Raw genomic sequence first — 23,913 nt, forward strand, 5'->3', positions numbered from 1 at the left:
TACAGTGTAGTTATGATGAAGACATTCTTAGGTCTCAGGCTCCTCCAAGAGTGCAAAACAATAAAACAGAAAGAATAGTGCAAGTAAATACAAAAAAGAAAATAGTGAAAAAGTGCAATAAAAGCAATAAGATTCTATATACAAGTGATTGGAATATGATATATTAGATAAATCATTTGTAAGTTGCAGCCAGATGAATGTTATTTTAACAGTTCAGGTGTTTAATAGTCTTATGGCCTGTGGGATGAAGCTGTCCCTGAGTCTGGTGGTTTTAGTCCTGATGCTGCCGTACCCTCTATAAAGTCTTACGATTGAGGGCGTTGCGACTGCCTTACCTCAACTCTGTCTCCTTCCAAACACATCTTCAATCCCTTTTATTGAGCAACAGAGTGAGATTAATGTATATAGCAGCAACAGACAAGTTAGCTTCAAGGTAGTTGGTAACCTTTGCAACAGAGTTGAACTGGGCTGTGTTTAGAATATTCAGGCAGCACTTACTGTAAACCTCAGTTTGGAAAGTGTGAATACATCTGGCACTATTTTAGTTTAGAAATGAAGCTGTTCATACTTCAGTTTTCGGGACACCATATCAAGTCATCTCTGTTGTATTGGTGTGACAGCTGAAATCTCAGAAACAGATCTTTTGTGTAGGTATGGCGAACCGACCCATACACTCATAATAGATTCAGGGTGATACATGGTTCAACTCACAGGTAACACTATGATGCATTGACTTACATTGTTGTTTTTAATCTGGGAGGCGGTTACATTTTAACATTTGTTTTATTTTATCCAATCACATTCACTCAATGAATGCTAAGGTTGTTTTGTCCACAGCTTCGGTAACAGTTGCAACAGTGTGCATTAAATTGTACTCTACATTTATGCACAGGTGTCTTCTAGTCACTGAACAATGAACTAATCTCACCTAACCCATTTAGCCAAGCTTTGCTAAAAAATGTATGCAGAATACAAAATGACAGTGGTATCAAAAAAGTCCTGTTCGCTAAAAGGAAAACGTGCATATAAGGCTTAAAGGCATTCTAATTCTTTCTGGTGGTGTGATGGACGCTAGAGCACAACATGGAAATGCAGGCCTGGTTAAGTACAGATATAGGCCGTTAACAGATAGCCACAATCATCCTCTGTGTGCCATGTAAATGAAAGTAATATGAGAAGATTTTTACATAATTTAGAGGCAGTTAGTGTTGGGATATAAAGTAAGAACTTTCTATTAAAAAAGGTGCAATGTGTACCCTATGGCCACAATTTTAGTTTGAACATTTGAAAGCATAAGATTATCATGAGAGTGTGAAATGGTTACAGCCTTTGAGGTTAAAAGAGGTGTTGCAGACATAGCTACTGAAATGAGTACGCTAACTGACAAGCCTCGGCCCACCCTGGCTTGTAGTAACATTTGTACCTTGAGAGGGCGAAAGTGAGTCAGTGTAGCGCCAAACTGTCCTCAGTCAAGATAACGTAGTAGATGGCTTTTCATTAAATATATCTGTGTCCTATGTGTGTTTAATAGATTATCTAATTATTGAATTCAATTCAAAGTAGCACAAAATAAGAAAAAACAACACTCACCCTCACCTGGTCAAAGCCATGCCGCCACATCCACTAATTGAATGTCTATAAAATACAAAAAAAGGGTCAAATGCTGCCCCCTGCTTTTTGGAGCAGGTGGACTACACATTGCACTTTTAATCTACAGCTCCAAAGACATGGGATCCTACATTTCCTATAAGGCAACTATGGAGTGTCTTTTAGTGGACCCTTCCTGGCAGGTAAAATTGAAACCCTTTGCCTCAAATCCAATTTGACTTCAGAAATCCTTTCATAAATCCTTATAAAAGTGTGTCCATACAGTGAGTACCACTAACCATAATAAGTAAACTGATGTGTATCAGTCTGCGTAAATTTGACTCTTTTTTTACCCAATACATCCAAGAGAGAATTTAGATGGCTCAAATAAAGCAACCCACATTTTTTTTCCTACTAGTTAGGATTTTTACTGCACACACAAACACAGTCTCATTCTCGAGCCTTCATGGAAATGTCACTGGATCATCCGTCAATCCTGAGACATCTCCATACTGTCGCGATGCATCACTTCATTTCTAACAATCCCTCATACAGTAAACCTCTAATCCAGCTCGCACTCTCAAGTTGCCTGACAGCAGCTTAGCCACTCTGCCATCCAGCGTAACACAGCGGGTGTGGAGAAGCCCTCAAGGGTGAGATATCCTCCGCCCCCCCACCTCCACCTCCTCCCCAATTGCCCCCGGTGACAGTGACAGAAGTCTGTAATTGCCACCTCGTCAGACGGCTTCATTAAGACGAGCATTGTCTCCGCAGCTGAACGGCGGTGGATAGGGAAGAGAGGAGTGCGAGTGGAGGAGAGGAGAGAGCCCACAATGCAATTACTGCATGGCTGTGACAGGTGGGGCCTCCAATGCTCTGCGTCGGTGGGGCCCTGATGCATGTTGGTGAGCCGCTGCGGGCTCGCGTCATTTTTCACCCCCCCTGTCATTAGTTGGTAATGATTGGATTATTTTGCAGATGAATCGCAATATATGTCTTGCTCACAAACATTTCCTGGCTGTATTAATCAAAACCATCAAGGCAGAGCAGTCAGAGCGAATTAAAAAAACAACACGTCTAGATTAAAAATTACCGTAATCTTTCATCAGTGTGTATTTAACCCTTCGTTTAGGGGGGTTTTGTACTGTGTGCCATCTTTTATTAATATATTTCAAATTTTGACAGTTGTAATGAATTTCTAAACCCAGGTTTTTGATCATCTTTAGGGTTCATAGAGCATTTCTAGAAATTCTGTTTAAAATGGATGATTGTAGCATACCATTTACATTCAATGATAAGGCTTAGTATTTCCATTTGAAATCTTGAATGCACATTCAAAACCATTTTGAGGTGTAAACTTTGGTGTTAGGTTAGTAACAGCTGATTTGAAAAAGCAAAAACAATGCCTTCTAATATATGTTTAGATATTTAATGGTGCTACTTAACACAATGTCAAAGGGGTTATTAGGAAATACTTTACACATGACATTACATGTTACTTGTTAGACGCTTTTATACAAAGCGACTTACATACTCAATACTGTGGACAATCCCCACCGGAGCAATTTGGGGTGAAGTGTCTCGGGGACACAACGACATGCTGACTGCAGTGGGGTTTGAACCTGTGCTACCCTGATCTGAACACCAACGCACTAGTCCACTGCGCCACACGCCTCCCCTACACCTAAGTAACAGTTGACATGGATGACCTGGAAAGAAGACTCAGTTTCAGGTTTGATATTCTGCTTCTGAATTTTTGCGAAGGTAACATCCAACTAGATTTATACTTGGTTAGTGAATTTATTTGTGTATTATTGCAAGTTAGGTGATTGAAACCTTTGATGCCTTTTATCTTGGGTAATTATTTTAGAAACCCTAATGTTTAAGACCTAAAATCACTAGTATTTAGCCCTCTTATTTCTGCTATGAAACGGGTTATGTGTGAAAGCAGCTGCCTGCTCTTGTTCATTGCACCCCCAGCGGAACACATTCCTTTCATTCATCGAAATTCCACATGATTGAAAATGCCCTCGGTGGAAACATATCATAGCCATCCACGGCTCTTGGACGACTCCCATTGGGCGGTTCGGCCCATGCCAAGCGTCTAGGTTGGCCGAGAGCCTCCAGGGAGGCCAGGGCTTATGTCTCCATGGGCCAGTAAGCCTAGAGGCCCAGTGGCCCTGGGAAATGTAGCAAATCAGGGGAGCACCTTGGCAATGGAGCACCCCCTCCCCTTAGCCTTAGGACTGTCATAGCTAAAAGAAGGCTAATGGTGGCCAACTGTGCAGCGAGTGGGTCTGGGGTGTTGAGAAAGCGTGTCTGTAGGTTCATCTGGATTGGCGTCGATAAGGATGTGCGCTCTTCGTCCTCTGCCTATCACTGCCGTGCACAGGGTGGGAGCTGAGTGTGACGCGTTTATGTTTCTGTGTGTGTAGTGCGTTTGTGCAGCAGTGGCACAATGATGAGGGACTGGCAGACCATCTCCAGAATGCCAGCAGTGACTGATGCCACACCAGACATTCCTTTCAGAGGAAGCGGCTCGTGGTCAGCACCATGCCAGCTTCCACAGGCCCTCAGGACTAACCCCCCCACCCCTGCTTTAAGCAAAGACCATGGCAGTGATGGCACGAGCTTCCAACGGATGTGTGGAACTGTGCAAACGGGAAAACAAACAAAGTGAAAGGGTGTGCTTGGTCTCAACTTTTTTTGTTTCATTTTAAATGTGCTGCAGTTTTGTTTTTCATTTGACTTTGATCAAACAAATTAATCTTGCATGCATACCACAGACTTCAAGGACTACTTAAGGTTTGGAGGACACGTACAATAGATATTAGTAAACTCCGTAAACAGTGTTGCCAATATGTTATGTTCAGTACAGTCCAGGAAACTTTTCTGATGAAATCTTATTGACTTTAAAAATGAAGGAGTGGACACACATCTTACAGGTTTGATTTGGTGACAGAGCTTTCTCAGTAGTCGCACCAAAATTAGGTTAACATAGAGCGAGAGATGTGACATACAACAAAGGCTATTGACTGGAAGTCATGGGATGCATCTTACCGGGCAATGGGACATACCTGCTTATTGACTTTTAACTTTTTCCAAGTTTCTGATTCAACTGTATGCATGTTGCAGTGACTGTAACTTCGGACCTAATTCGAAAAAACAGACTCTTGGAAGAACTACCCAAACTGAGAGTGAGAGACCTAAGGAGAACCCAGAATAATTTGATCTGACCTAAGTGTGCAGTCGACCTGAACGAGCCCTAACACAGAGACACCAACAGAGTAGCATGATGCTCTAACAACCCTCACAAATAGATGTGAGTTATATAAACTAATTCAAAAAGCACGTGCATATTCTACAAAGACAATTAAAAAGGAGGTGTATGAATCGAAGCAAATCCCCACAAGCATAAACAAATGTAAATTCTAAAGAAATAAACAAGAAAACGTATCATATGAACGTATGGGCTCACTAACAACAATATATAGGACCACATTTAACAACGTTATGTTATGACTGGGATTGGGACAGTCAAAAGGGGTAAAAAAGAAACAGCCGTCTGCAATCAGAGAGCAAAAATAAAAAAGCATATTGCCCAGCGACTGTCGCTTATACCAGGGGTTCCCAGCCTTTATTGAGCCAAGGACCGGCAGATACATTAAAAAAAAAACGCGGACCGGTTGTCAATTTGAACTGATTTTAATATTTACTCACCAGCAGGTAGCAACAGAGACCAATTGTATGTAACAGCCTGAACAAATACTAGATCAATATGCATCCAAAACATATTAACAACGTTTTTTTTTAAAAACAAAAAAACGACTTTATTCAGTTTTTAAACCAAAACGGGAAAACAGATAGATCAACATTTTGGTTTTGTTTGTAAGATTTACGGATAATCCAGTGAATGCTGGAAAAACGCATTATGAAGGAGATGTCCGGTTGCCAGGGTGTGTGTGTGTGTGTGTGTGTGTGTGTGTGTGTGTGTGTGTGTGTGTGTGTGTGTGTGTGTGTGTGTGTGTGTGTGTGTGTGTGTGTGTGTGTGTGTGTGTGTGTGTGTGTGTGTGTGTGTGTGTGTGTGTGTGTGACACTGGCATTTGTTTTCAGAAGATATTATGATAGTGTCGTTCGTTCCGGTGCAGACACACACATCATGTGCCTTGGTGACCAGACATCCCCTTCATGAAACAAGAAATAGGGCAGTTTGCTATGTGTAGAGCTATGTGTAGAGGTGTGAGTGTGTGTGTGTGTGTGTGTGTGTGTGTGTGTGTGTGTGTGTGTGTGTGTGTGTGTGTGTGTGTGTGTGTGTGTGTGTGTGTGTGTGTGTGTGTGTGTGTGTGTGTGTGTGTGTGTGTGTGTGTGTGTGTGTGTGTGGGTGTGGGTGTGTGTGTGTGGGTGTGTGGAGGTGTGTGTAGAGGTGTGTGTGGCTAACACGTAGCAGCCTGCAGTCACTCTTAAGCTGTTCTGAAGAAGGTAAACACAGTGAAGGCGGTGCGTAAAAAGGCACAGCTCTCGGGGCGCTGGTGCTGCACTTCTCAGAGGCGGAGTTACACGTCCCGCTGCCTCCTGATGCTGCAGCCATTTCATGAAGTGAAGGAGGTTTCCCTTCTGTAAAACAGCTGTGGGCAGCAGATACTGTGAGAGTCCCGGACATGAATTCATAGATCAAGGCAGACTGGTTTACTCTCCTATTTTACCAATCCGGTGCTTAAACAAATAGCTCTACACCCCTGGCCGACATGTCCTTAAAATGGAGTCCGAGTTTGAAATATATCTCAAATAATGTATGCACTGCCATTTCCCCACATAAATATAACGGTCTGCAATGAAACGGTTGTCTCGGTGTGTGCTCCTCTTCCTACTTGGCGCACCGGTAACTTTCTCGTGCGCACGAGAGGCTGAGACCTTAGGCCGAGCCGCCGAATCCCATAAACATCATAAAAGCCATTTTCAACTGTTTTCTGATGAAAGTTTAACTTGGCTACTGGATGAAATACTATGACTGGTATAGGTGCGAAAATAAAATAAAAACACTATGATAAAATATTTTTATATATTTATAATTCTGCAAATATTACGATAAACTCACAGCTATTTCCCGGCCCGGCAGTAACACCTCGGGTTGGGAACCCCTGGCTTATACTGTAGAAATGTAGATCACACACACATTTTCTCATGCTATAAACTATCCAGATCCAGTGTTTTGCTCACCTCTTTTTACCTCTTTTTTATGCAAACAAAAACGGGAATTATCAATATATATTCAGTTTTTTCAACTGATGTCCATCTTAAGTTAATCTTTGCTTGTCGGGGCCTGCCTTAAGTGAGATTTCTAATCACACTGATCTTGTTGTTCAGTGCGGTCCACTGTAATTACTTAGTTGTTCAAAAATGTTTTTTTGTGGCTGTCGATATTCAAACAGTGAGGGAATTTGGGGGAAATTCCATGTGAGTGTCTAGTCTTAGTAGAGATTTTAATAATCTTCAGCTGGCTTTAAAGATTAATTAAAATATTTAGAATGTGTCTGCAGCAGATCCATGTTATTATCTGAAAGGGGCGTCATGTTTTGTATTCAACACATCATCCACGTTTATACAAAAACTAGTCAATCCAATAAAAAAAAGTCTAACAAAGCCAGCTTTTTCACAGGGTAGATTGTTCCTTAGATATATTTGCTGTAAAAGTCAAATGAAAACACAGCAGATCATGAGCCACTCTGCTCTCTTCCCGTCAGTAAAGCCTCTCGTATCTCAAATTATTTCAGAGGTTAGGGGGGTATTCAATCGCCAGAGCCCCTTGTGCTCCACCAGGGCTTAAGTGATGACACAGAATGATTATAGCACAGTTAAATACCTGGTCTAATGAGCCAATTAGCCCTATTGACATCCATGGCTGTCTCAGAGGTGGAGCGAGTACCACGAACATGCTCCTTAATCAGAACCGATAACACCATTTAGCCTTCAAATGTTAATCCTGACTCCCGGGCTCTCTCTGGAATCCACTGTGATTTCTCTGTACTCACGCTGAGAAACTTCACGCCTGATTCATTTTCAATTCCACTCTTCCTGCACAGTTGTAACTTCGCTGTGGTTTTACAACCATTATGACTTGAGTTTTGATATGATTTTTTTTTTTTGCACGTGTTGTTCCCTTGCTCTAGATTTTTTTAGAAGATTCCTGCAGAGACGATCCCTTTAGATTTTCTTTCAATGTTTACATTTATTTTCAAACCATAATTAATTAAGCTTATTATTATTTAAATTAGTTGACAGATGTTAAAACAGACAGTGGAAAACCTTTATTCTCAGATGATTTCCATTTGAACTACAAAAAAACGAAACTGAAAAAGTGGTTACAAGGGCTTCAGGTAAATTTGGAGCATTTCATTATAAACACGTGCCACAACAAAGACACCGAGAGAAGTTTTAGCCGTGGGCACTAATTGAGTCACACTGGTGTGAATGTTTTTATACTATTCAAGTAACTGTAAGAAATTATGCATCCTCAGCCTTTTAGCACCGTGAGAATATCTCAACATGTGCATGTGAAACCCTTTTCGTTTCTCTGTGTTGTTGCACTGGTTTATCTTAAAAAGTGTGACAAGAAAAGCATTTTAACCATGAGGTAAAAAAAAAGTCCTTCCAGCTCTTTTACAAAGGTTTACCTAAAAAGATTTAAATGTCAAATTCGAGGAAACAGGTTGCTTTTTTTATTGAGCGCAGGCAGGATGCATGGGTAAACTTCAGTTTGACAGGGAATAAACGGAACATCTTCTGTGTCTTTGTGGTCGAAGGAAAGCGAGAAAATGAGAACTGAGGTGGAAGTCTGCTGCCTATCTGCTCATGATGACTTCTGAAGAGCAAACATCAAGGTCAGTTAAACACACACATGCCAACGTCCTACCACACAAGCCAACAAGCACACACAAGTGTCAAAACTACTTGCAAACACTTGAATTTCGGGCATTTGTATTTACCCCCTCTTAATGAGACCTCACTGCACCTACACACACACACACACACACCATGCCCACATCACATACAACCTTTCAATTGTCCCATATACTCCCACACTTTTTTGCTGTTTCTCTGTCTCTGGTTTTCTCTCTGTCACACACACACACCTCCACTTGAACCTATTCTTCTATTTTGTAAAAAGTGGCCTCACTTCAAGACAATTTTAATCGAACATGTGTATCTAATACACACAAAATATTCAAAATATTTCAAAACTATCCTTCTTTGTGTCTCCTTTTCAAAAATTGGCACTTTATGATAATGTTTTCAGTAAAGTCTCCAATTACCAAAATTGTATCCAAATTTCTAAAACGTCCTCGTTTAAGTTGAAAAATGTCTTCACTTTTCCGAAATCTCCTGTCGTTCAAAATGTTTATTCACTTCGCAAAACATGCAAATCTTTTCAAGAGTGTCCTCATTTTACCAAAATAACTCCCTAAAAAAGTAACTTGGTCTCAAAGATAAAAGTCCATGACACACATATATATGCACACACACACACACACACACACACACACACACACACACACACACACACACACACACACACACACACACACACACACACACACACACACACACACACACACACACACACACACACACACACACACACACACACACACACACACACACACACACACACACACACACACACACACACACACACACACACACACACACACACACACACACCAGTCTGAATATGCAAAGGTGTTATCTTCTAAAAATGACGCCAAGTCTCTCAGGTCTCAATCGGTTCGTCAGTAAATCTGGTGTCCAGATGGTGAAAGAGGGAGACATCAGACTGCCGTCCCCAAAGAAACTCCACAGAGCAGCGTATTCGATGTGAATCTCTTATCCGCGCTCGTCCCTGTGGACTGGCAGAAGTGTCTACGGGGCCACGTCTGCCTGCTTCTGCAAGTGGCCACAGGGGAGGGCCAATTAGCAGTTCCCATGGAGAGGCGCTGTGGCCTTAATAAGAGACGGAGGGAGTATGAAAAATCAATTAAACCTGCGCTGACCCCCAGAAACAACATGGGAGGATCCTTCTCTCCACAGACGCTCTCAAATGAGACAGCAGTATGATGGCTGGCTTACTCATGTTGTGCTGAATTAGTCAAAATAACGGAGAAAGTCAGGGCAAAAGTGACAGTTTGAGGGAAAAGGATAAACAATTATTTGAAAATCTTGAAACGTGTTCCCACTTTCCAATAATGTACTCACTTTTTTTTCAGAAAAAGGTCCTTTCTCCCCAAACTTGTCCTCACTTCTCCAAACATATTCTCACTTTTCAAAAAGGTCCTTACTTACTTTTTTAAAAGATATGCACTTTCCAAAAATATGTTCCCACTTTCCAATAATGTCATTACTTTTTTCAGAAAAGGTCCTTCATTTCCAAACATGTCCTCACTTCACAAAAAACATTCTAACATCCTCACTTTCTAAACGTGTCATACTTTCCAAAACAAAATATTTTATTTTTTGAAAAATATCATCACTTTTGAAAACATCGTCACTTCTTGAAAATCTTCTCATTTCCAATAATGTCTCCAATTTCATTAAATGTCCCAACTTTCACAAATGTTCATCACTTCCCAAATATCTTTCCACTTCTCAAAAAGATCTCAATTCTTTATTTTCTCTTCTTTAAAAGATGTTCATTTCCAAAAACATCTGCATATCCAAAAAATGACCGTTAACTATTATTTTAAGAAAATAAAGTTGGTGGTTTGATTAAACTTTATGTCCAAATCCTGTAGGTTATGTTTCAAAAGAAATGCCTCATTTATTTCTTTTTTAAGCGTTTACAGTTTACATAGAAATATGGTGAACAAACAGCTTCTGACCTACCATCTATTTTCTCATGGTGGACCTCAAAATATCTGTGGAATTTCAAACATCACACTGATAGCAACACTTTTCAGACAGTAATCTGCTCCAGACAGGGCTGAAAGTAGAAGCTTTTGTTTGTTAAAAACAAAAAAAGTAGGACCGGAGGAAGCTGATGTAAGGGAGAAAACGTGTAGATATGCAGTGCATTGTGGGTAGCTTCCTCTCATTTATACTCTGGGAGCTGTCAACAAGAACGCAGCAGAGGCACCTCAGGAGGGAGGAGAGGATAATGAAAAGTTTGATTATCTGAGTTGCACTCTGTTTTCGACAATAATTCATAGCAGAAATTAAATTCTGCATACAGTTCTCTTAATTTGACTTTAATTAAACAATACTCTATAAATGGTGCTTTCAATGACCAAATGTTCCCATGTAGCCCGGCACTGTGTCCCCAGCCATTAAGACTGATATAAAGTTGGTCTCGGGGGGCCGGACTGGAGGCTGATTTGCAGGAGTGACAGCTGATGACTTCAAAAAGTTAATTAACTTTTCAATTAGGACTGCATCTGACACTGCAGTTGTGTCTGCGTTAGAGCAACTAGGCTGCTGTTCAGGGAGGAACAGACTTGTAAAATAGATTGATGCACTTCAGCGTTTCTGAGCACTTGAATAATGGTTTGTAATGTGAGCATGTGGCATTAAAGTGATTGTTTATTCATTTTCATTTTGTTATTAGATGGTTCTCGTCATTTGAGGGGGAAGTGTTTGTAAGATAGATGGGAGTACATTTTACAAACTGTTTTACAACTTTTTAAATATGAAAGTTTCTGCTATTGTTGGGATATGTTGTCAAATGTGTCGTTGGAAAACAGCTCTGAATCAATATTTCATTATTAATATTTCTTCTCATAATAATACTAATATTGTTTTTTTTAAACGTTTATGTTTAAAGTTTTGATGTTATTTAAATTATGAAACGTAAAGACTCTATTCTCTCTCTATTTATTTTAGAAGCATTTTGGTCACCTATCATTTGTTTGTTGCACCTGCCCTCGTCCCCATTAATGTAGCTAGTGTGATGACATACTCCTTTATACTTCAGAAACATCCATTTGTGTATCCTCCAGGACATTAGCTCAAATATCCTCACCATTTGCCTCCAGCCTCTCTCTTCTTGAATGCAATGTTTTCAATTAGTGTATGATTCCTCAATTTTCGGCTAATATTAGGCGTGTGCCAGCTCTAATTGAAGTGGCTGGGTGAATGTGTGCACTGACGTGGGGACAATGTGCTAGCGTGGCGCTACTCATTAGCCCGACAGTGGCTTACACCTGGGGTTCATTCAGAGCACGGGTCAGAGGGCACAGGAATTTGTACGATAATTATTGACAAGCAGATGTTATAAAATCATTTATGTTAATGCAATCATAATAAATGGGCTTTGTGTAGCCGGGCAGATGAGCGGAGGGGGAGAACGTTTATGCAAGAAGGAGAAAAAGGGAGGACATGTACACCAAGCTGCTGGAGTGATTACATTACTGTGTAGATTATAGAAAAATGTATGGAGTGAAGAACACCTGCATTTAACACACACGCACACGCACACACTCGCACACACACAAATTCCAACTTTAAATGGTAAAGAAGAAAAACGAAAGCTGTTAAAACGTTGATAAAGTTGTTGTTTTTGTTGCCTGAAATTCCAGCTTAATACAAATAATTGGTTTAATTATTTAGTGGAGACACATTAAGATCTTTAGAAGCCTGAAATGTATTTTTTTCTTATGTCTCCATACATACGGCCTGGCTTCAAATGTATGTTTAGGTATTTTGCTGCAAGTCAACCTGCTTTTGATCACAACACCGCCATTTAATTATAAAAATAACCTCTATCCCCAGCATAAGGAGGCTCCTGACAAATACAATATTAGGAACTAAAAGGGTGGGGGGGGGGGGGGTTGGGCTAGGTGTCTTTACATATATTGTCATTTGCTATAAGACACCCTATCTGTCTCTCGAAATGTGTCAGGAATTACCACCACTTCCAAAAACATGCATTAGCCCCCACCTAAGGTGCAATAGTTCTTTTTACAGCAGGAAAATATCGCAGAGAAACACGGCTGTGCGAGGCAGCTAACCTGGCAGCTGGCGGAGAATAACCCTGCACAGGAAGAAAGCAACCATGTTATCATGCACACACATGTGGCCTGGGTAAAGATTAAGCCGTATTCATCCCTGGCTGCTTCGCTCTCTCCTGCCTCAGTCCATCACAAGATATGGCAGCCGTTCAGCCAGGAAGCCAGGAGAGGTGCCATGGATTTCACGGCGTTCCCAAATCAGGCCGTCTGGAGACTCGGGCGAGGTGCTCTGCTCCGCAACTCGCCTCGGCTTTCCCACAGATCATAAGCTCTGTACTGATGCCGGGGGTTTGGAATTTTGTTGGATGGGAACGTTGGAGCTAACAGAAGCTCCCCTCCACCCACCCTAACACACACACACACACACACACACACACACACACACACACACACACACACACACACACACACACACACACACACACACACACACACACACACACACACACACACACACACACACACACACACACACACACACACACACACACACACACACCTAGCCTCAATACAATCCCCTGTTGTGTGCATGGAATTGGGAATCATCTGCTGATTCATGCTTTCTGAGGGCTATTGTTCGACAGCATGGTAATATTTGCTGGGAATTTTTTTTTAGGGGAGTGGATTTAGTTGAATGAAAGACAGAGTGTAAGAAAGAAAATGATCATTTAGCATGGAGAAGTGAGGGATCATTGCATGTCCCTGCTGACATGTACATTATCACTGAATGGGGCCGGGGGCTCAGAGTGCTGTTGGCCTTGACTTGGGAGAGGGGCTTACACCCCGAGAGCTACTTAGGGGCCTCTCAGTGCTAAGCTGCTAATAATTCCTGCAGTTCCCTTAAAAAAGGAAAAACACAAAGGGGAAACAAAGTGATGAATGTAGGGTGTATGGTAATACATCAGGCCGTGTTCCCCATGAGCTGGGGGCTTTCACACTGTAGGTGTGAGTGCTGGAGCAGCAGAACGGGTCAACATTAATATTAATGAAAACCATTTTCAGCAGCAGTTTGCTTAACAAGGTAAGAGTACTGCCAGAGGGGAGAGTGAAAAAACAAGCAAAATTAAGACATAATTTACAGCTCATGATTATTTTCAGTATTAGCTGATATGCTGATTGTTGTCTCAATTAATAGATTCATCAATGTGAATATGAAACGTCAGAAAATGCTAAGAAATATTTTTCGCAAATTCTTAGATGATCTCTTCTAATAATTTGTATTCTTGCTGCAAAGCTCCAAACGCAGGAAATACCCATTTGAAAGAGCCTGGGACCGAAGAGTATTTCATATTTTGGTTTGAAACCATAACTGATACATTTTAAAGTAAAACAAATTGACAAATGATGTCAGCCTTATTATTATTAAACCTGTATTCCCTTTTTAATGGTGTTATATTGGTAAATGTATGTTAATAACTTGTTTTATGTATCATTTTATTTGTCAACTATTTGTAAGGTGAATAGTCTCAAAATGGATCTAAGGAGGAGCGTAGCAAAGCTACAACTACATTAATAAAAATATAACAAAGACCAAAATAATATGATAAACATGTGTAGAATGATATAAGATGTGTTGTAAGAAAAAAATCCATATCATAGAAAAGTATATGTATAGTATGATCATAGTAACATGCACAAAGTGACAGGGTTGGTGTAAAGTCACTAACATTTTGCATATTTGCACCAGCTGTTAGGTGTTAAAATAATCTTCCCTTATGTCATCACACTTCTCATTGAGGGTGTTTGACACAGCACGGGACACTGGCTCTTACTTTAAACAGTTTGCTAGGCTGTTAAAGCTAAAAGGAGATAACATTTATTGGTCTAAATTTATGGTGTGAACTTCAGTGGTCGAGTGTCATTGTGTGGTCTGAACTTTTTAATGGAACTAAATGAAAACAAAAGGCACTCTGTGTTGCCTTTAGAGAACTCAGGAGAGATGCCAAAGGAGCCAGGTAATCACAATGGTGCATCCAGGCATAAACGATTAGCTTACCCATCTGAATATTCAAGGTGATGCCCGAGCCATTTGTGTTGTGCTTCCTACATCCTCGCTTCAGCACACACAGATGAGGGGGGGCTACGGCTCCACAGCGGCGAATCCAAAGTGGTTTCCCTGTGTCAGTAATTTTTTATTTTTGAAAAAGCCACTGGTGCAGTGTATTAGTCATAATTTATGTTTATCATCGCTTGTACCCCGGCTGACTTCAACAAACCGTTTAACGCTCCAAGCATATGTGCATATGGCTGCTTTAATAGCTATTCTGCATGGAGGAGCACTTTAAAGACTCTAAATCATTTCTTTGGACAAACACTAATGAATTATGTCACCACAAGTGCAATTCAAAAGTGCAGGGGAACCAGTGGTAATTATTGGGAGGCTCGGAGATGTTAATTATGAGGAGTGGGCTTCTTTAAAGTGTAACTAACAGGATTCAGAGAGAGGGGGACAATAGGACACGTCCGTTATTTGTTCCTCCGACGGAGAGAAAAAGCGTGGACAAGTAAACGGTGAGTATGGAGAGTTGAGGGGAGTTTAATTCCAAACTCAGACATTTGAAATAAGGGAAAGTTACTCAAATAGAAAAATAACCACAATAAACTTTCTTAATGTATTGCTTGTCAACATCATTCTGACTTTTAACATAAAGGGATGACACTCGGAATATATAATAATCCAGTAAAAACATTTAAGCTGTAAAAATGTTTTTTTTCTGTTGAGGGTACATTGTTTCAAATTAAATGTTGTTTGTTTCTTGTATGTATCAAAGACTCAGGGTGAACATTAGTTTAAGCTTCATCTTGTATGAAGTCCTTAAATAAAACATTTTGTTTACGTCCAGTGTAAAGCTCTCTTGTACCCTCCCGTTAAACCAATTAATGCTAAACTTTCTTGATTTACCTTAAAATTTGAAAAAAAGTGACAGCATAGAGATGAGAAGAGTTGTGTTATAACATGCGGATACAATTACGCGGGTTTGAAGTATTTTCTCTCGGCTGGCTTGAAATAGTAACTTGTCAGGATCAGCGCCGGATTTTTGTTTAAAGCATTCAATTCTGCAATAATTTCATCCCTTCTTTTTTAAAGCATATTTACAAAGTTTGTTTATGAAGCCGCTGACAGCTCTGAAGGCTCTTCTCTCCACGCGGTCTGTATTTATGTCTGAATAAGGAAGCAGGACCATAATGGATGTCCTGAAATCAGATTTATTCCAGTAAAAATATCCTCATTCCAAATCATTAAAAAATGGCAACAAGCTGTGTTTTTTTCACACAAAAATGTCTGAAATATGGCATGTGAGAAATGTGCAAGGTGGCCGTCTTACAGAAGGTGTAGAGGTGGGATAAATTTAATTACAGCTTCAAATATTCATTTGGCAAATATATCAAGGTTGGAAACACAGGCCCAGAAATGGCAAGCCAGTCTGGCAGGCGCTCACAATAGCGGATGGCAAATGACAGTAATCCATGAAAAGAGACCAGACATTTATAGAACGTATAGAGCAGGACTCGCCATCCCAGATCTCTGATGTTTGTGGGATTTACTCATTTAAATGTGGGGAAATGTATTTAATAATCCCGACCTGTTTTTCTTTCCACCGCTTTGGTTGCTTAATTTCCAAATTGATTTAATTAATGAGCCACATGTCTGAACAACTTACCTGCCTTTTTCTCTTTGATAAATAAAATGAAGTTACCCACACGGTGTTAGAATGTTACTTAGTTCTTTTGAGTGGTTGTTTACAGAGAGGGTGTTTTAAGTAGTGCAGAATGAATATCACATTTCTAATTCCCCACAAGTTTTTATCGTCATACTAATACTCTTAAGGAGCGGTTGGCAATTTCAGTGAAGAGAGAAATGAGCCATCTCCTCTGCGTTTCTTCTGTTCTGAGGCCTCAGACGGTCACTAGACACATTTGCAGAAGCAGGAAACGCAACACGTGAGCCTCGCTGCTCTCTGATCTAACACGCTCGCTCTCTCTCTCGTCTCCAGCTGTGCAACGGGTTGAAGCGGCAGCACCAGCGAGGCACCAGGCACAGGTGAAGGTACACCAGGGTACTTCCTCTTCCTGTCGCAGCGAGTGAAGGCGGCCTACTTTGCCTGTGTTATCGTGCTTTGCCCTTGATTTAATCAGCGGGCGGGGTGGGGTGGGGGGGGGGTGGGGGGAGGTTAAAGATGGAGAGAGTGTGCTTCACCTTCCCAAGCCTGGAACTGGAGGAGAGCACGGGGGCGGTAAGTGGTTCTCCGAAGACCACACAGTCACAGAGAGTCCCGGTACTGATGCCAAACAACTCCCCAACATCCCCACCTCCCACCCACAACCAGATTAGAGTAGATCAAACCTCACCCACCTCACATCCTCCTCCAGGGGGCTCCCTCTCCGACGCTGCTGCGGCTCCAAGCAGGAATCACTCTCAGGAACAAACTGGGCCTCAGCTGGTGCTCAGCTGCCGGTGTGGAGGATCTCTAATAACAAAAGGGCGCAAAACAGTTAAGTCAAAAGTGGAAACTGACACTGACCTACATTGGCAAAGCCACAAGCAATCTTCAGTTCACTTCTTTCCTGTTTGCATTATTGTACATTCATATGTTGGGCACTGCCGGGTTCAGCAGTGTGGAGTCTGATTCAATTCAACTGAAGGATGTTTGATTTTTAAGTAATAATAAGTTATTCTTTATACTGACCAATAAGGGACAATAGGAAGCAGATATTCAGGCAAGTTCATGACGGGGAGTTAAAACTAAACATGTGTCTCCTCCATCTTTTCAGTGATTCAGGTGTATGTGGTAACAGCAACTTTTGTTTGGGATTACAGAGGTAAGGATTTGTATAACACTGTACAACACAAAACACAACAGTATTAGTCGAGTTACCCCCAAACACGGGTCTTATTTTAAAGCCCTTCTAGAGGTTGTAGTAATCATGACAGAAGCAAAGAAGGAAGTTGTGAGAGAGCGATAAAGTTCAGGGTTTACAAAACAGCCAATCAGACTTTAACATAGTTAACAAAGTATGACAATGATTACCACCTGTTAATTATTGCAGACCTGACAACAAAGCTCTTCTTACCTTAACATATAAACCCAATCCATCATATTTCCCTGACTGATTGAGTCACTTTTGTGTTACCAAACAGTAACCATATCATTGCCAGATCTTTACACTGATTTCTCTTTTCAACAATACCTTATGTAGCACTTTTGGAAGTTGATATAATGAAATAGTTAATCTGATCCGAGTGTCAGATAAGAAAACACTTTTCATGGGTATCAATAAACAACCTTGGCCCTTAAGTATTAATGAGAGGACTATTTGGTTATGATTGTTGTTGAGCGCCATCTACCAAGTTCAAGTTGGACACGGCAGTGAGTGCCACAAAAGTGAGCGTTTTGGAAACTCATACTAACTTTTAAATTGCTGGACCAACTTGCAGGTCAAACTGCTGCTTTAATAACGTTTTCTGACAAACATCTACCTGTGTGCATGCGTACATATCTGCTCGCCACACGTCTCAAATCAAAGACTCTGACACTGAATAATATATATACATAATAACAGGAGCCAAAACATCAAAAGGCCTTCCAGCCTCCTGCAGCAGGAGAGCGGTCCGTGTGGAGGTATGGGAGACGCTGGCGGCAGGAGTGAGACGGGCGGGGTAGAGGTGGTGGTGGTGGTGGGGTACTAATCGGGGAGGGAAGGAGGGATGGATGGATGTAGGAGGAGTAGGAGGAGGAGGGGAGGGTTGATAAAGCCTGATCTGTGCCACGGGGCATTTATGGCTGTTGGGGAGGCAGGGGGACGGGGATAGGGGGGAAACGGGTGGGAGGAGGCATTGTCTGCTGTGTCCGTGCGTTTATAGGATTGAGCTCAAGTTTCCTTTGTGTTTCCATTTTGTTGAGGGATTATGTTCTTTGAGAGAGTTCTGCAAGCAGGCAGGCATGCAGAGTGGAGGCGGAGAGGGAGAGAGGGAGAGAGAGAGTGAGGGAGAGAAGATGGGTGAAGGGGGGCATGAGGAGGGAGGCAGGATGTCTTTGTTCAGAGCGTTGATCATGAACAAGACAGATAGCAGAGTGTGTGTATGTGCGTACAAGTGAGTGTATCTGTGTGTATGTTGTTAATGCCAGGCAGTTTGTGAGCGTGTGTGTGTGTGTGTGTGTGTGTGTGTGTGTGTGTGTGTGTGTGTGTGTGTGTGTGTGTGTGTGTGTGTGTGTGTGTGTGTGTGTGTGTGTGTGTGTGTGTGTGTGTGTCGGAGCGCAAAGCAAGATGTCAGGACATGTAACCAGCCATGTAACAATTTAAAATCAATTTGCCTCCCAAGAAGGAATTGCTCTGCAAGACATTTTTTCCCTCCGAGCGTTTACAGGACTTTCATTCTATCTAAATAGATATCAATTACATAATCGCTTTTCCTCTCTCCGCCCGGCCGCAGACTGCAAAGTTTGTCACGCCAAGCTGAGGCGTAATTGTCCCCCGCGCATAATGTTTTGTGATTGCTTGTGACATTTGCAGTGCCATTGATCAAACAGTGCACAGTAGTAATGAAGACAAAAAAATCTCCGAGCGAAACGAGGAGGGGCGTCGGTGGTCTGGTACTTCCTGTGAATGGTGTCAACTGAAGCAACAGTTTCATGTTGGAAACCGTCTCCTTTCCCCCAGACACGAGTCCCAAGTCAAATCCAAAACAGTTTTCTTTCCTAAATTGATTGGTGATGGATGAAAGTCTATGCCTCTCCACAGATATTCCCAAAAGAAAAAAAAGTAACTGGAAGTGTTAGCTGGTGATAATCTGAGCGCTGAAAGTTTTCCAACTACTCTCATTTAAAAAAAAATATGCCCTGGTGTCTTTACCTTGTTCCAACCCCACGGGGTAAACACGCACCCATTGTGTTCTCCCCAACTTGTTAAAACACCACATGGTACATTTGCATAGGATAACCAACATATAGTGAATCATTTGCATGCCTGAAAGTGCACTTGAGTAACCGTAATTACACGTGACACCAATTACTCTGTTACTTTGTATTAAATTATAATGGGAAATTCCACTAGAGAATTGGAGCCTAATTGCATCTTAATTTGCATAATTTTGCATATTAATCACATCTCAAATGAATAATAAATTTCAGCAGATTTTTTAATTTATGCATAGATCCAAAAACAAGTTGAAAAATAATTTGTAAGTGAAAAAAATCAGGAACTATTACTTAGAGCATTTGTGCTAATTTCTGTCATTACCCCACGCTCAAGTCAAAGATATCACTACTCTTGATCAACAAACGCTGTATTTTGAAATCGAGAGTTAGAAAAAGCTTCAACAGAAAAAAAGATTTATGGAGAAACAAAGACTTCGGAAAAATCCATGCATCATTTTTACATCAAACTTTGTGGCTCTATTTAGAGCACTTTCCATTACAGAGATGCCAAATGCATTCCACAATGATAATTCAAATCACTTTCTGCCTTTCCCTTTTCTCTCCTCTTTTTTTTGGTCAACACCTGTGCCGCTATTGTGTGTGGCTCCCTGCCAGCAGACACAAAAATCCAATACCTGTAGCCCAGATTAAATTCAAATTTACAAAAACAACATATTTTTAGATTTAGCATTGCATCCTTTCCAGCGGAAAGTTGAGCAAGTTATTTTTATAAACATGAAAATGAAGAAAGAAAAAAACTAAAATCTGCTCTCGGAGTCTATTATTGCTTTACACTGGAACATAACAAAAATATGTAATGGTGGAATCATTGCAAACAAAAAGGCAAAACCTTTATAATATGTATATTTAAGTAATGTTACCACAATGTTCCCTAACTTTCTGAAAATGAAATGAACTGTCTTGTGACCCTGTGACACAGTTTGCACGTGTCTTTTTCTGGTTACATTTTCAGAATGGCTCCAAATTATAACTATGAAAAAACAAAAATTAGCATAACATTAAAACGTATCCAACTGCGTCCATTTGGAAAATGTTGCATTGATTTCACACTCCCACATTCAAATACAAATAATAGACAGTAAAGATTTTAGACACATTCAAAACTTTGTGGTGCTGAAACATGTTTCTGATTTCTTTTCCTCTTAATTATCTCATGTACCTCCAGCTTTAGTTTACAATCGTTTCTAAGGGTCCAGCCCCCTGTCATGTTAACGTGTGGGAAGTACCAACTTTCCATAAGGGAAAAAGCTACAATGTCCAATATCATATACATTTTCCCATATCCCAATCCCATTTTCAGAACCCTTCAAAGCTGTGATTATCGTCAAGAAAAAATATATAACATCAGGTCATCCAGAGCATCATATCTAATTAATGAAGTTGTCTCGTCTCATCTTATATTGATGAACCAGTCTCCATATTTAACCTACGCTCCACCAGTGACCTGCCTTAAGCACTGTGGAGGTTTGCTCAACACGACATCTTCATGTTGTTACTCAGGAGTTCAGCTGTGGACAACAGTGCCTTTCAGTGGCACAAAAGGGGTAAGAGCTCAATAAAGACACATGGAGTGAGGTTCCGGCTCACACACCATCTCCCTGACACCGAATCACATTTATAAGAGACTCTCAGCAGGGGTACAGTGTCTGCAGCAGGTAAACCTTCCCAGTCTGTCGTGTGAAATCACAAAGAAATATGTTTTAGAAAGTGGAGAAATAACATTGGCAGCCAAAGGCCAACCTTCCAAGACATCTCTAAATTGAAAGTATTTTCTTCCATTTAACCTATACATTTTTTTTTTTTTTTTTCTCTAGATAACTTCTGATCTAACTGCTACTTAAGGGTACTAACATTTCTGCAGTACCTGAATACAATCTGGGGAAATCATGTTATTGCTTTATCAAAATATAAGTTATTTAAGAGTTTTGCCTGAATACAGTCACATATTAAGAAAAAGAATACCAGAATTAGAGATAAAAACTGCAATTCCTCCTCAGGTTGTTTAAATGTCCACACAGATAAAGCACAGAGGGCATGGCCTCAGAGCCCTGAAGCTGCAGCCATGCTGTTTTAAAGGTGGTCGTATTTGCGGTATGCATTTAGGTTTGGTTCAAGATTCAAGTTGTATTCATTAGACATAGGCTATATTCTTCTGACTTGCTTGTTTCATTTCTTTCTGGATTCTAAAAATAAAGACTGATACGCCTCTTTTGTGATAGTTGGCGTGTGACTATATGTGATCTAATTTCATGAGAGATCCCATGTCAATTATTCATCACATGTGGTAAGGCACATGTGGTTTTTATTTTTTTCATATTTTCTTTTGTTAAGATTTTATCAATCAATTTTCTTTGAGCTGTCTTTTCTCTCATATTCTCTAATCTCATCACCTGCTTCTTTAATTATTTCCCCTAATTTCTACTCCTCTCTCTATCGTTGTTAAATGTATTGATTATGTGTATGCAAATAAACAGCAGCCTGGACTCTGACTCTAATTCATTTGTGTGTTTTACTGCAAATGCTCCAACATTTAATCTGATCCAGTGTGGAAGTCGTTAATATTCTACTCCATTCGACTCGCAGATGTAAAAAGCATTCTCAACTGACACACATAATTACTATGATACATCCCGGAAAGGTTCCTGTGTCTGAGCGCAATTTCAACTAACCAAATGCTGCGCTGCTAATTATTGATAAATAAAATTTGTTGGGAAAACTTCAGGTGGGCGGCGCCGCGTGCAGGTGTCTGCCGCGTGTCTGACGAGGGAGAGAGCGACGCAGGGAACGGCGCTGACCTGTAATCACCGAGAACAGCGGGGAACTAATGATGTTTTGGTCTGATGATCACATTTCCCATTTTTGCACAATCATTTTGGGAACCTGCGCAGAAAACAAAGACTATGCGGCAACTGCTCGCCCTTAGTAACAACTGCTTCTGTGACTGTCTGTTTGTTGTGTGTAACCTATAATTTGCTTTTTTCCTATATTCTTTTTTTTAATATAACAATGCACAGACACGCTTAAACTTTGTTTTCTAGTTGGCTCCTAATTTGATACACAGACACACACGACCAAAAGACAGATACATAGATATGCATCTCCCTCTAGTGGACTCTGAAAGGAAAGGCACTTTGCTGCTTTAAAATGCTCCTCGTAAGTTTCGACGTACTCAATCATAAAGAGAGAAAGACTTAATCAGAACAAATATTGTCCTTTGAAGGCTTTTGTTTGACTTCATTTTATGCTGCAGCAGAATTAACAGAGACTACACATGAATTGTGTAACTGATTTAGCTGCAAACAAGTGAGCACATAAAGTAAGGTATGAGTATGTAGTTAGTCTATGTGCTTTACAAATGTTTTGCATGGCTTTGTTGTCATTGGTTAGTCATATGTTGTAGCATGAGTCATCCTGTCAGAGCTGACAGCCCCCACATACTAAACATATCTGTGTTTGCTTGCATAATGTGAAATACCTAATGTGCATTTCAACATTAAGCCTCCATACTTCCATTTTCTGCCCTCCCCTAATTTAGATTTTTTCAATCAAGAACTTTTGTACTATCCCGAAGGAAATAACTGTTGGTGCTGATTGTCGGCTTAACATTGATTTGTAATAATTGCCTGCTTTCTACATGCCCTTCTTCGCATGATGCTTGGCTTACTCCTTTAAGCTTTTCATCCTGTTCAGATGTTCATGTTTTGCTTCCTTTCATTTGAATTGTATACGTTGTGTGTTTTATTTTATATTTATTGGCCAATTCAACATAAGGGGAAGGAACAATAGTAGACATTTTGCCTTTTGCCTCCTACTGGCACATAGACAACAATGATGTTCATTGTCACTGAAAAAAACAAAATGATTGATAAATGGTGGTATAGCAAGATTGAACACAATCATCACAATCAACCAGATAAATGTAGGTACAATATGCAAGTAGCTAGTAGAGTTGCTTCTCTCACCAGCCAACAAAGCAATGGTAATCTAACGAGTGGCTGGTAGAATGTTATCATTCACTAGCCATTGGCCTGTTCAAAAATAGTTAATGTTGCACCCTGCATGACAATGAGCAGCAAAAGTGTGTTAAATCAATATAAAATAAAATATATATGAGAATTAACTAAATATTACAAAATATAAGCGGAAAAAGTCAAAGAAATAAACACTACAGCCATTCTGAGAAGTGTAGGTGGAACAGAAAAATATAATATAATATAGTTTCTGCATTTCCAACAGTACCTGAAGGCAGCAGTTATATGTGCAAATGCAGTGATGACGAGGAGGATTATGGGTAAAGCATGGGGTGAGTTGCATAAGGTGACCGTAGCAAACTATGGCGATGGAGGCTGTATCAGCCCCGGTCCGTGGTTAAAGCCCACCGGTAACGCTGC

General features: G+C 40.6%; 1 protein-coding gene across 1 annotated transcript in view; it reads right to left on the reverse strand.

The window, feature by feature from the left end:
* Window positions 1-23,882, reverse strand: part of satb1b (SATB homeobox 1b) — an 89,311-nt gene extending 65,429 nt beyond the window's left edge. The window contains exons 1-2 of the mRNA XM_079693416.1: window positions 23,762-23,882; window positions 16,939-17,053 (exon numbers count right to left, since the gene is read on the reverse strand). The gene's annotated coding sequence lies outside the window, so the exon portion shown is untranslated. The remainder of the gene's footprint in view (window positions 1-16,938; window positions 17,054-23,761) is intronic.
* Window positions 23,883-23,913: the final 31 nt, after the last annotated feature.

Source organism: Notothenia rossii, assembly GCF_949606895.1.
Source record: "Notothenia rossii genome assembly, chromosome: 7".
NCBI classification, from domain to species: domain Eukaryota; kingdom Metazoa; phylum Chordata; class Actinopteri; order Perciformes; family Nototheniidae; genus Notothenia; species Notothenia rossii.